Source organism: Taudactylus pleione, unplaced genomic scaffold, assembly GCF_031769625.1.
Source record: "Taudactylus pleione unplaced genomic scaffold, aTauple2 ptg000707l, whole genome shotgun sequence".
Classification (NCBI taxonomy): Eukaryota; Metazoa; Chordata; class Amphibia; order Anura; family Myobatrachidae; genus Taudactylus; species Taudactylus pleione.
In genome coordinates, this window is record NW_028285109.1 from 15,329,670 (window position 1) to 15,344,353 (window position 14,684).

Below are 14,684 nucleotides of genomic sequence, written 5' to 3' on the forward strand. Positions count from 1 at the left end.
CTTGGCCATCATTATGCCAAAAGAGGCTCCCAAAAAAAAACAAGCCAGATCAGTGCCAGACTGTACACCACCTCACCAGCAACATTGCATGTCACAGCTAAAAGCGCAGAGGACTAGTAAGTAAGGTTGGGGAGAGATGGGCATGAGGGAGGCTGGCACCTGAGCTTCGCCCAGCAGTGACTGAAAAATCCTAGCCGCTGTAGGGAAGCGCTCTATCAAGGACAAGGCGTGTCAAGTCGGAATCGATATGTATTACCACCAGCCGCATGGCCGGCAGTTCAAATCCCGACAGCGCATGCCCGGCAGGGGTGAAGATCCCGACTGCTGCTAAAGGTAAGTAACCCTAATGTCCCCCCCCTAACCCTCCCTTAGGGGTGTCTTACCCTAACCTCCCCCCAGTGCCTAACCCTAATCCCCCTTCTAAGTGCCTAAACCTAACCCACCCTTCCCCAGAGCCGTAGCTAGACTTTTTGTTGCCCTGTGCCTAAAAAAGAGCATTGGCGCCCCCTCATTTTTCAAAGGGACATAATGCACCCAAAAAAGGGGAATGGCCTCATGGAGAAGGGCCAGGGAAGAGATAGGGGAGACCAGGAGATGCTGGGGATGAAATAAGAGGAATCTACAAGTGAGAATGATAATAAACAGAAATTTGACAGGCCCAAACAGCGCCCCCTGCCCTGTGGTGCACTGTGCGATGGCACCAGCCGCACTACCCTAGCTACGGTCCTGCCCTTCCCCGCTACTTAAACCTAAGTCTCCCAGTGGGGTGCCTAACCCTAACCTCCCCCTGGGCGTACCTAACCCTCTCTTTCCCTAGCCTAAACCTAACCCTCCCGGGGGGGTACCTGACCCTAAGTTCCCCCAGGGAGCCCTAAGCCTAACCCTCCACCCCCGCGGCTGTCCACACCCGGCTTACCTTTGATCGGGATGCCGGGCGTCGGGCTCCCGGCGTAGGTAAAATGACAGGTGTCGGGATTTTGACGTCTGTCATTTGTACCTTGCCGGGATTAGACAGTCGGGAAGCCGGCGATTGGGATTGCGTCCGTCAGCTTCCCGTCAAGTTAGTTAAATGGATAGAAAGACTGATTCATCTAAGAAATATATAATAAGTATAGCAAACCATGTGTGTATAAGCAAGGTGTCTCTACACACATACAGTACTTAATGAAATCTATAATAAGCCTTTATTCCATGTTGGAACCAGAAAAGGATTCGGAGAAAACCTTATAGAAAATATATAAACAAGCAGCTGCATATTAGAGTGCTGACTTCTGGATCCGCCTGTCACACAAGAGTCTTTTTTTTCCTGTGCTTCACCAAAAGGCATTTACATCATGGCTCTTATGCTGAATTTGTACAACCATGCTGTCCTAATAGTGGGCCTTGGTAAGGATGGTGTCTCCGGATAGAAGATAGACAATGTAAAGGTCGACAGTGAATAGATCGACATCAGATTGTAGACATGTAATAGATCGACAGGCAGAAGATGTCGACAGGAACAAAAGGTCAACTGATAAAAGGACGACAATGTAGAAGGTCGACAGGTTCACATGGTCAACACAAAAAAATAGTCAATGTTTTTTATTTATGGTTTTCAAAGTTAGGGTGCGGGTTAGGATTAGGCTTCGGGTTAGGATTAGGCTGCCAGAGGAGTCTGTTAGGGTCAGGAACTGGGGGGGGGGGATAAGTTTTTTTTTTGTTAAAAACAACTTTATTTGAAGAATTGGCACAAATATATATAAACAATACATATTTACTCATTTGTTAACATCTTCATAACAGTGAGGATCAGATACAGATAGCACATAAGCAAAGCTTACTGAGACGATTATGCTAGTTGAATAATGAACAATATTAGATATGTTCAAACAACAAATGAGCAGGTCAAGTAGATTAGGTAGGCGTGTGCAGGAAAGCCTATAGATACAGTGGGAAAGGCTCAATCAGTAGAGCAGTATCAGATCATCCTGTGGTAGTATCCTGGTTTCAAACCATAGTGTTGACTGAAAATATTTACGAATTTGGACTATAATATTAGAAGACAGACCCATTCCATATGGAAAATATAAAACAATTTCGCCCTAAATAAAAGACATTGTTGGGGGAGAGTTATGTATCCACATGTGCAACACACTTTTGCGTGCTGCTGAAGATACAGCTACAGGTTGAGTCTCCTATATCCAAAATGCTTGGGACCAGGGGTATTTTGGATAATGGAATATTCCGTATTTTGGAATAACTGCATACCATAATTAAATATCTTGGGAATAGGACCCCAATATACACACAGAATTCATTTATGGGTTATATACACCTTATACACACAGCCTGCAGATAATTTTATACTATATTTTCAATCATTTTGTCACTCAAACAAAGTTTGTGTACATACATGAAATTCATTTATGTTTCTTATACACCTTATACACACAGCCTGAAGGTAATTTTATACAATATTTTTAATAATTTGTGCCTTAGACAAAGTTTGTGTACAGTGAACCATCAAAAATCAAAGGTTTCATTATCTCAGACATGCCAAAAAAATTCCGGATGTCGGAATATTTCATATTTCGGAATATTTGGATATGGGAGACTCAACCTGTAATAATAATATTTTAGGGCCTTTTTGGATTCGGAATTCTTCAGGTAAGATTCCAAATACAGCCCATTCCGGAGAAAGGGGAAAAGACTGGCTAGATAGTGGAAAGTAAATTGCCAGACATCAGACCAGAATTTTTTTAATAGGGGGGCATTGCCAGAGGCACACTTAAGGCAACTATGATCCTCAGACAGACCACTATGATAATGTCTTTTGGGAGATAAATGTTTTACCATCTATTTCACAAAACCTATTTATGTGCAAGTTATTGCAGGAATAATATGAGAAGAGTCAGCCATAAAACGTAATAATATATCAATTGTTAAGTGAGGGTAATGGTCTGACCATTTTATAATGCCCGTAGATGTTTTGGAGTAATTGAGAGGGGAGTGGCTGTTGCAGCAAATGGTGGAGAGGATTGGGCAGGTCCGCCGGAGTTAACCAATGGACAATGGAACTAAGATAATGTTGACCCTATAAAAATGCCAGGTCATGTGACGTGAGAACTCTGTCCAGAGAACTAGCCTGTGCAAAGGACTGCGGCCTGCCACTGGATCTGTCTAGAAGATGACCAACACTTCGAATCCCCTCCGAGCACCAAAGGGTATGCTGCGACACCACTCTGGAAATCCGGGTTTTGTAATAGGTGCAAGAAGAGAGATGTATGAGGGGAAGGATAGGTTTTGGCACTAAGGAGAGGGATAGGATTAACGTTACATTACAAAAAAACGTGTTGACCATTTTGTGTCAACCATTTGAACCTGTCAGACTATGCACTGTCGACCTTTTGTCAGGTGACCTTTTCACAACGTCGACCTATTACATGTTGACCATCTGGTGGTCGACTTATTGATTGTCAACCTTTAGATTGCCGATACCACACATGGTAAGGATATTGTCTTTAAAGGCATTTTTGTGCTCTTGACAACATAATTTTGTTTATCTCACGGGCACATAGTTACCGAATTGCTTTCCTTTTCATCATACTTGCCTACTTTTGAAAAAGCAATTCAGAGAGATTGTGAAAGCAGCACCTATGAGTGTGCGGGAAAGTGGGCGTATACTGCTACATCTGAGAGGCGTGTCATAAACTTGATTTACATTCAAATAAAAATAAACCCCAAAGCAGTTAGTAAGATCTACTTGTTGATGAAAACACACTGATACTTTCCAGAAAATGAATGTAGCCATAGAGATCACTGTGCCGTATAACAAATGCAGAGAAATTATACTGATACCAATTGAATGTATATATCTCTGTTTTTTTTTATATAACAGCTTCATAATGGGGATAAGGTGTAATCAGGGAGATTGTCAGGGAGACTCCTTGAATTAGCAGTCTGGGAAAGTTGGCAAGTATGCATATCATGTCATCATCTAAATACATAGAAATAAGAAGTATTTCTTGAGAATTGTCTAAGACAATGTAAACAGTATCAGAGCCGTACAAAGACCCCATAGGACACTAGGCAAAATACGGATTTGCGACCCCCAAATATACATACGCATACACAGTAATTATATATAATATACAGTAAATATACATACAAAGATAGAGCGATAATCTACAAATATAAATAAAATATATTTAATTAATCTTGAAGGTATAAAATTTCACTTTGTGACTTACCAGTCTATTTACTGATATGCGGCAGCGACAACAAAGATTTTATGCAGTATTGTCTGTATTTGAGGCAACAGAAAATCAGTTATGACCACAATTTACTAAGAAAAGATTGCTGCACAAGTTTGGTGATACTCGGCTGCCCAGTGATACTGGCCGACTTATCCCTTCACCAGCCAGTTCTGGGAGCCTTTGCGCATATGTGATCTGACTTTTGACTTTCAAAAAAATAAATTTTAAAATAGAAAAACAAATGATTAAACATTTTTTTATATAAACAATGCTTTATTTAAATAAAGCATATTTTTCTGTTGCCTGTGCCTGCTATTGCCGTCCTCAGATGGTAATATTGATAAGAGGATTGCAGCTGTAAAAGTCGTTTAGTAGATAGAGGAGAGATTAAAAACCAGCAAGAGAGAAAGGGCTTATCTCCCAATAATAAATAGGGACACTAGTCACTTATTTCTTGCCAGAAAAAGAGAGATTAAATAAGAAATACTATTGATCTGCTTGAAAAAAAAAGTATTACAGTAGCAAATATTTCTAATAAGCTGCTGAAACTGACTAAGTGAAAGAGTATGATATAAAATAGAAGACCTGAACTCTTCAAGAGTTAAAGATCATTGTATACAGTATATTTTTATATTTATATGCTCCTCATCTATTGATGAGACAGGTCAGTAAATAGAACAACTTTCTATACAAAATAGACCTAAGTCCGTTATTGGTGCTCAGCGCACAAGGGTCTGTGTTTTACATTCTAGTAATTTTTTGAGAAACAAATTGCCAAGAAGAAGATGATTGGAACGCTGTATGGACCCCAATTCCTTCAATGGAAGCCTTTGAGGCTCAAAATTGTGTCAGTCTTTCTTGCAGCAACTGCATTTGTGAAAAGCGACAGCCAAAGTACTGACTCTAAACCATACTTGCCTACTCTCCCAGGAGTCGTGGGAGGCTTCTGATTTTTTGGGTAAGCCCCCACACCCCCGGAAGAGTAGGCAGATCTTCCGCATCCCACCCACTTCCTAGTGAAGTGGGCAGGATGGGGAGATTTCCCAAGAATTGTGCGGGTCCGTTGGAAGTGGATGGGGCTAACTGATGCGAATCCTGTGATTTAGCCCCGTCCTCTCCTCACGGACCCAAGAATCACAGGGTTTCCTGTAAAGAGGGCGGGTCATAGAACGGCGATAGTTTGGCCCCAACCCCTGAACCTGCTCCTGGGAAGGAGTGCTTAAATGTTGGTAAGTATGCTCTAAACTGAATCAGTATATCATAGCTGATGTGCATGTCCATCTACATTAATGAGGGATAGCACTTACACATCTTGTTCTCAATGAAGTTTATGTTTCCATATGTCTGGATTCCTATAACTATGTCTTCTCAACCATTTTTTATCCAAGGGTCCAGCATAAAAAAAATACAGATGTTAAAAATATAAGGCATATGTATCGTAAATAGCAAATAGCAAAAAGAAGACTGTAAACTTACGACGATATTACAAAATACATTTCAATGAAAACGCGAAGGGCAGCTCCTCCGATAACAGCTGACAAGGCCGCCATTCTGATAGGGTCTTTGCAGAAGTGCAATATTCCAAATGCATATTACTTTTCATGTGGCTGTCATAAACATTCATTGTCCGCTGAATATACCATCATCATTACATTTATGTATATCTGTGCACCCAGGTAATTAAAGGATTACTGCAACATTCAGCATGGGAAAGAAATTAAAACATTTAAAAATAAAAATGCAAAAAGCATCACAACATGGAAAGCAAATAACACAATTATATAAAATGGGAATGACAACTGGTCTATGAAGATCAAATATATATATACGTATGAACGTGAAGAAGGTATGGTGCATGCTCCAATTTTTTTTTCCCAATATATTTTAATTACCGCTCAATAAACAATTGAGAGCAGTTTCAAGAAGTTTGATTGGTTAGTCTATAATTACATATAGACAAAAGATGGCGCTAGCAAATAACTTCGAACTCCAAAGAAAATCCTTCTTTGGAGCTTGATACATTTGCCAAGATTATGCTTCCCATAGAGGACATGGGAATGGCGATTATTATACAAAAAGCTAACGAAAATGAAGTCATTGTTATGAATCTCTGGGTAGATTCATTGCGAGATAGATTTGGCTATCAGAAATGAAGAGCACAACAGAATAGAATAAAACTAAGAGTAAGAGAGCAGTCTAAAGGCCAGTAAAAGTCCGATGCCAATCAAGGAGAGGATGCCAACCTGTGGCCGGTTCACAACCTTGAATGCGGATGTGTACAAGGTTTGAGATGCAAGTCAATTGATAATTGATGCCGTGATGGTGAGTACTTGATTGAAGTGCAGCCTTGTGGCCGAGTTGCAGCCCTGAGTGCTGATGTGTACAAGGTTTGAGATGTGAGTCAATTGATAATGAATGCTTAGATGGTTGGTGTGTACTTGATAGAAACGCAGCCTTGTGGCTGAGTTGCAGCCTTGAGGGCTGGTAAGTACTTGGCTGGGATGGGCCTTGTGGCCAAGTTGCAGCCTTGAGGACTGATCAGTACTTGGCTGGGATGGGCCTTGTGGCCAAGTTGCAGCCTTGAGGACTGATGTGTACTTGGCTAGGATGCGGCCTTGTAGCAGAGTTGCAGCCTGGAGGACTGATGTATACTTGGCTATGGTGCGGCCTAATCAGCCGTGAAGTGATAACGAGTCCAGTCAGATGTGGAAGTGAGGCTGAAACTGCTGTAAGAGAGGTAACTGAAAGTTCACTCAGATACAGGCAGTGTGGTTGGACAGCAGTATGTTGGAAAATTAATATTCTCTCAGGCGCAATGGTGCGGCTGAGATGGCTGTAAAGTTGGTAACGAACAGTCCACTTTGACACTGCAGTGCGGCTGTGACTACCGCGAAGGAAAACAATCGAAGTCCACTCAGACGCCACAGTACGGCTGTAACTGAAGGAAAAAACACGTGGACAGGAGGTACTGGATAAACCTTGAGAACGATCTCCACCTACAGATCCGGAAGCCTTGTAACAAACACTATAGCCGGCATCCGAGCAGGGATTCAACAGAGGTGAAAAAGGAGAGAGCTCCAATCAGGAGATGGAGCACTGTTGTTAAACAAGACGCAGCGAAGGATTATGACAGTCATGGAGCAGATATTTGCAATATCTGCTCCGTTAACTTCATAAATCGTGTGAAAACTGCTTCGGCATGTTTTTCAAAGAAAAAAGAATAACTAAATATGCCCCTAAGGAAACAGTGTGTTAGAGTGGACACATTAACCACTGCATGTTGCAGATCTGTGAAGGATCCACTGATGTCATCTGTTTGGGGCCCAAACCTATACCTTATCAACATGGATCATGAATACTTCCAAACAGCAATGGTTACAAATGTAACTACTTGTTCAAAATCTGTACCGATTTTCGTTCAGAAAAAAAAAAAAAAAGGGAGTGCAGTGCATTCTTGCAGACATTCAGCTCCCTCCTTTCGGGAGGGAGCTGAATGTCTGCGCACAGCGGGGGGCGTGGCCATGTAATGATGCGGTTTGGGGGCAGAGCCACATGATCGTATCATCATGGCCCTGCCCCCTCTTCACAATGCCGAAAATATTGGCATTATGAAGCAGGGGGTGGAGCCACAATGACGCAATTCAGCGCAAATCACGTCATCAGGCCCCCCCGCTGTGGGGGTTTCTTGTAGCAGTCAAGGGGGGTAGGTTATAGCCGGGAGGCTTGCCTGCTTTTCCGGGGTTCGGGAGTGGCACCCGATATTTGGGAGGCTCCCGACCAAATCGGGAGGGTAGGCAAGCCTGGTGCAATGTTGTGAGAATAAAACAGTGTTGAAATGTAATATAAGTTACAAAATGAACACAATGACATGGAGCTCTGCAAGGTAGGCAGCTAATGATTTGCAGGATAAGCCATCCCCAACATACTTCTACATTCTCACATTGTCTCATGGTGAGAGCTCATTCCAGCTCCTTTAAGATAATGAAAAAATAAAAACAGTGCCAGTCTACCAAGTAGCTCATATATCTGCATTAGAAGAAGTCACAGTCTCATGTGTGTGGCATGTTTATGTGCTATGAAGTGCAATTGGTTCATTAAATTTAAATTGGGCGGCGGCTATAATTATGCTTCTGCCTCTACTAACACGCCTCTAGTGATCTACAACTGATATTCTGAGCAGACCCCAGACACATTAAACTTCCAAATACATTCCTAATTGCAGCCTCTCACTTGTTACATTCCCTCTTAATTTTGGCATCACACATTACATCTCTGTTGAATTCTCCCCCATGCTCCATTCTACAAACTCATTTTTCTCAATGTGCTGCTGTCACTCGCCGCACAGTTCACCCACATCCTCTTTCAGGATCTGTAATAGCTCAGCCTGACGTCCCCTTTTCACTGTCACACAAATGCTAATCCTAACAAACCACTAGTAACGGTCCTGGACGCCTATAGAGCAAACTTGCAGCGGCTGCCAATGAATGTTACTCACAGTAATGTACTCGCTGAGGATTTATGTGCATCCTTTCAGCTGAAGCAATCTGTACTTATTTGGCTTCGATTTTCCATCATGGATATCAGGAATTAAACATGCAAATCCCTCTGGTGAGAACATGCCTGTCACAAACCACCTTATCACTTGTGCAGGTCCTATAGTAAACTATTGCTTTGTAAAGTAATTCAGTCAATTTAAACATTTTGCAGCATACAAAGAACCAGTGGGGAAATAGAGGGGTTGAAGGGAGCAGAGAGGTAAGGGGGCCTAGTAGGTGAAGAAATGCAATTCTTTTTCACCTCGTATAATTCAATTCACTTGTGTTTTATTATTTTTATTAGTTATTTATATAGTACATACATATTCTGCAGCACTTTACAGAGAATATTGGTTCACATCAGTCCGTGACCCACTGGAGCTTACAATTTATATTTCCTATGAGACCACACACACGGACATGCTCATTATTTGTCAGAATCCATTTAACTTACTGGTATGTTTTTGGATTGTGGGAGGAAAACCATACAAACACGGCAAGAACATACAAGCTCCACACAGTTAGGGTCTTGGTGAGAATTGAACTTACTCAAGTCCTCAGTGCTGTGAGATTAGGTGTGTGCAGCATATTTTATTAGGGTGTGCACCGCTGGAGTGGCGTGTCTAGCACTGTCTATTGGGTGTGTCTAACACTATTTACAATTAGTGTAAAGCTAGGTGTATATTAGGGAGAAGGGTGAGAAACAAGCACTCTCTAATGTATTAAACAGATAACCACTGAGTTATATAGGTAATATGCATACCGCAATAAGATGGTATATTAACTCATCCTTAATTGGGTCTTTTCTGGAACCATAGGGATTTTCCCCTCCAATAATCAACGCGGTTACCAGGATGTACTTGACATCTTTAAAGCCAATCCCATACGTCCCTCACAGTTTTGTGTGTTCAGACACTCACTGTATAATGTTCATGTGGGTACAAGAAATACATATGATACCATAGTATAGTATTTATTTGTAGTTTTATTTATATACACCACACAACATATAAAAGGATAAAGTAAAAATAAAGATAAAAAAGTATTTTTTTCTTTATTTTATCTTAATTTTTACTTTATCCTTTTATACGATTGGACGCCACCAAAGTGTTTGACATGGTCTCTTGGTCATACCTTTATAATATATTGGCCAGAAGAGGGTTTGGTCCTAACTTAATAAAAATAATTGAATTTTTTATACCCAACCTACTACCTACTTATTTATTAAATGGATCTCTTGGTGACAGTATTACCATGTCTAAGGGCACAAGACCCCATCACCCCTACTCTTTAACTTGACCTTAGACCCAATGCTTCGAGTTTTACAGAATTGTTAATTATTTGAAGGGATTCGCGTTGCCAAAGAAGTCGTAAAGATCTCGGCTTTCCTAGATTATGTACTTTTATATGTATCGAATCCGAGCATGACCCTGGCATCTTTGATGGAGTAAATAATAGAATTTGGCCTAGTATCAGGCTTCATAGTTAATTTTTTAAAATCAAATGCTTTATATCTTCGCAGGGGTTATAGAAGACTGGCATGGGTACATGATAACCCCATTATGTGGGCATCTAAATCCATTATCTATTTAGGCGTACAAATACCAAATAATCTCACTAATCTGTATACATTTAATTTGAAAACAATTTTACGTAGTATTCGGGGAGATGCTGGGAGATGGTGCAAACCTAATCTCTCTTATCTGGGTTGGGCTAATCTTGTAAAAATTATCTTGAGTTTGCTCTCCCTCTTTAATCTTTTCCTATTCTGTTGACTAGAAAACACCATCTGGAGATTGAAAGATGATTTGTGTCTTTATTTGTAATGGTAAGAAGGCTCGAATAGTTCAACAAACTAGAGCTAATGCAGGTATTAATTTACATAAAAATTACAGTTTATAGCCATGCGACTCACCTCTATTGAGTGACTGGCTGCACAACAAAGCCACATATACAAATATTTCTTTGGAATCTACCTTTCTAGATGGAGTCACCTTAACCACCTATTTACATTTTCATGATAGTGAAGTACCTTTATCTGTCCAATCTAACCCATTATTATGTAGGCTTTGGCATATTCTTAGATATAAACGTTCCTTGATCCCTTTTCATACCTTTGACGCATACTGTAACTCTGGTTTCCAACATGGTGAAGCGAGACTCCCTGTCAGTTTATGGACCAAATCGGGCATTACCTGTGTTCGCCAACTCACTGACTCTTAAACTTGGAAACCTGTTTTCACAAGCTGCTACCACCTATCTTATCCTTAGATCAGGGGTGGGGAACCTTTTTTCTTCCAAGGCCCATTTTTATATATATTACATCATTCGCGGGCCCCATGCAGCCCACGCCCCCTCCGTGTGACCATACACGGGGTGGGGCCACAATCGCCGGTGATTTCAGCAATGCATGAAGCACCCTGTGGATGCTACGGGGTGCTTTATGGGCAGCGGTGTGAGCGTCCTAAGGACGCTCCAGGCGGCACTGCTGCAAAGATTCTTGCTGCAGGGTGCCATCCTAGACACCCTGCTAGCTAGATGAGGCTAGAAGAAAAAAGCTCAGAGGGCCAGACCAAATGATTCTGGGGCCTTATATGGCCCCCGGGCCTGAGGTTCCCCATCCCTGCCTTAGATTATTTCCCATATCCTATCTCCAAGCTTAACACTATGTAGTGATACTTGTTAGGGCATGATCACCAGGCTGGGATAATCCCCTGGATAACCTCTTGATACATGAAAATCCTACTTATAAAGCCATATCTGAACATTATTATTATTTTTACACACTCCACTCCAATATGATCAGTTAACTACTGGGTTTGCTCAGTGTAGAGGCCAGTTTCCATCTTCGACTACTCAGACTATGATAATACCGCTAGACAATTCTATTAAAATGATTCCTGCAGCATCCTATGTGGAACTCTTTCTTAATGTCCTTCACAGGACTACCTTTCACCTAGGTGAGCTAGATATCTGGCAGAGGATCACTCCTGTCCAAGGTGTGGAACTTTGAGGGCGGATATATTTCATCGCTTGTGGATATATCTGGTGATGCACCGAATCTTGACTCAAATATGGGGTTATGTCACTCGCCACTTGGTTTATTATTTATCATTAACAACTGAATGGCCATATTCTCCCTGAAGGCATAAGAGTGGCAAATGGGTTACATAAATTGCTATTAATGATATCTGCAGCTGCAAAGAAATGTATCCTTCAGATGTGTATACAGCCCACTATCCCCCCATTTTCACTTTTCTTAGAAAAATTATTTTTATTTTTAAATGGATTGGCTAGAAGCCTCCCTTAAAATAAGGAAACTTCACTGAACGCTTCCTTTGTACATGAGAGAGTTATAGTGACACTCTTTCCCTATTGCTTAGGGCAGTGGTTCCCAAACTGGGGTCCGCAGGGCACTTGCAGGGGTGCCACGGGTTGGTGGTCCACTACCAAAAAAAATTGTTTATGGTCAGTGTGACAGTCAAAACCAGAGCTGATGGCTGCCAATCATAATTATGTGTACAAACATAACCTAAGGGTGGCAAATCAGCACAATTTACTTAATGTAATAATGTTTGCTGAGTTTCTCAACAAGAAACTTTTGACCTAGGGGTGTCGTGAAAGAAATGTTGATACTGTAGGGCGCCGTGATTCAAGAAAGTTTGAAAACTCCTGGCTTAGGGAGCAACTTTGGAGATGTTTCTGAGGTACAGTGTGGTATGAAACGCGTATGTGTTCCCAAGACTATCCACTGATCTACTCTCTACTAAGGATAACGGTGGAATACAGGTCCAAGTCTATTAATTTTCAGTGCTTTCTACATCAGGGTCCATAGGGTATCCACAGGATACCTTGGGGTATAGGTGATGATGTCAGGCATCGGGCACCATAGAGTTAAGTTTTCAGCCTCCCAGGATGCACTAGGGTCCCCCTCCTATATCCCACCCCCGAGCCAAGGCATCTCAGTTTCATTGGTGCCCGGCTCGGAGTCAGAGCACCTGTTTAGAGGGGGGCTAAGGATAGCCCCTGAAGTTTTCTTCAAGGCAGCTGTGGCTGCCCATCTGGAAGTACAGCATGGACAGTCACTACTGACGTCCATGCTGTCTTCCCTACACCCCCGTCGGTACCAGAACGCCGGTACTGATCCGGGGATGCTGGTAAACATCTGGGGTCACAGCTAGCGGTGACCCCAGATGTTTGGGACCATGGCCGGATTCAAGGGGCCAGCAGGTAAGCAGTGGGGTCCCGCGGTGGGTCCCCGCTGAAACATGGTCCAGAGTCCCCAGGCAGGGGGCTCCCTGGGGACTGGCTGCAGCGTGGAGCCAGGTAGTCAACCTGCGCTTCCACTACCCCCCTGGGACAGTGGACCGCAGCTGAGCGGTAGCGCTGTGGCATCCCAGGGGTTAATTGCATGCCAGGGGAGCGCGCCTTCCCTGTACACAGCCGGCGCCTCCCCCGCTGCACACAGCCTCGGTGGCCATCTTTATGGAAGCATGGTGAACGCTGCTGGAAGCTGCTGATCGGTGGCATCGTGGTCTGGGTCCCCCGGCATACCTCTCCTCCGTTGGAACAGGTCTGTGTATGCAGCGCTGTGTCCTACCAGGCCCTGTGTCTGCGTAGTTGAGGATCAGCGCTGATAGTGCAGGGATTGATTTCTTTGCATAGTATGTGACTGCTGCTAGCGTCTGCTGCCTGTACTTTCACTTTCTACTGTCAGCCATTTCACTGTCCCTGCTCCTCTTCTGCTAAAGCCCTTGCGGTGCGGTGATTGCAGGGTGGTTCTCCCACTATACTAAGAGTATCAGTGAGAGGGGTCACATACTTACCATCATGTCTGAGAGTGATTTTCCTCTCCAGCTTCTGTGTACTACGTGCAAGGTACCTATAGCGGAGGGGGAAGGTAACATGTCGACAGTGTTTTTTATTGGCGCAACCAATTACTGTCACGGCCCCGGTACAGGAACCACCCTGGGCTTGTTTCGCCAAAGCGCTTACCGACCCTAGTGGGCCAGTAAGCTCCCCAACCGGAGTTCTCGCAGATGGGATTGTCCCAGTAGTCAGTGGTGTCGTCACCCATGCAGGGTTTGCCGAGACAACTGATGGTACCCCACAGCCTCCCTATTTCCCCTCCTCAGGTCTCTCAGGAGCCTGCGTGGGTTAATTCACTAACAAGTTCTGTACAGCATTTGTCGGACGTGTTACAAGGGGAGTCTGTGTTGCGGCCTCACAAGCGGCCGGTGGCGTCTCTGTCCGCTCCTTATGAGGATGACGACGTGACGTCCGATGATGGGGAGATTCTGGATCTTTCTGACCAAGAACCTCTCCGTACTAAAGAGTCGGATGCTAAGTCTAAGGTTTATATTCCTGGCCTTATTCGTGCAGTCCGCACAGCTTTAGTTATTGAGGATGATGATCCTCCGGTGTCAAAGTCCAAATATGCCCTTTTCAAGGATATTAAGGGTGACACCACAGTGATTCCTCTTTCGGATCAGTTAGTAGACCATTTAGAGGAGGCATGGAAACATCCTGGTAAACGGTATCAGCCTCAAAGACGTTTAGCGGTGGCTTATCAGTTTGCGGACAATTATTTTTCCAAGTGGGAATCCCCTCCTCAGGTGGATTCTCATGTGACACGCCTAGTCCGAAGTGCCACATTGCCCATGCCCTCCATGTCCTCCTTGAAGGATGCTACGGTCCGTAAGGTGGAAATCTGCCCAAAGTCCATTTACTCCCTCGCGGGGGGAGCATCCAGACCGGCTATGGCCGTATGTTGGGTAGCCAGAGCTATGGAGCGCTGGGCGGATAGTTTGGAGGAGTCTTTGGATTCCGACTGGTCGGCTGAACAGTCCGAGTTGGTAGGCAACCTTCGAGATTCGGCCACTTACATCAATGAAGCGGCCTTGGATATTAGTAC

At 43.3% G+C, this 14,684-nt stretch overlaps 1 protein-coding gene across 1 annotated transcript in view; it reads right to left on the minus strand.

Moving 5' to 3' along the window:
- AVEN (apoptosis and caspase activation inhibitor) overlaps positions 1–14,684 on the minus strand; it is a 584,468-nt gene that overhangs the window by 224,650 nt on the left and 345,134 nt on the right. The window lies entirely within an intron of this gene.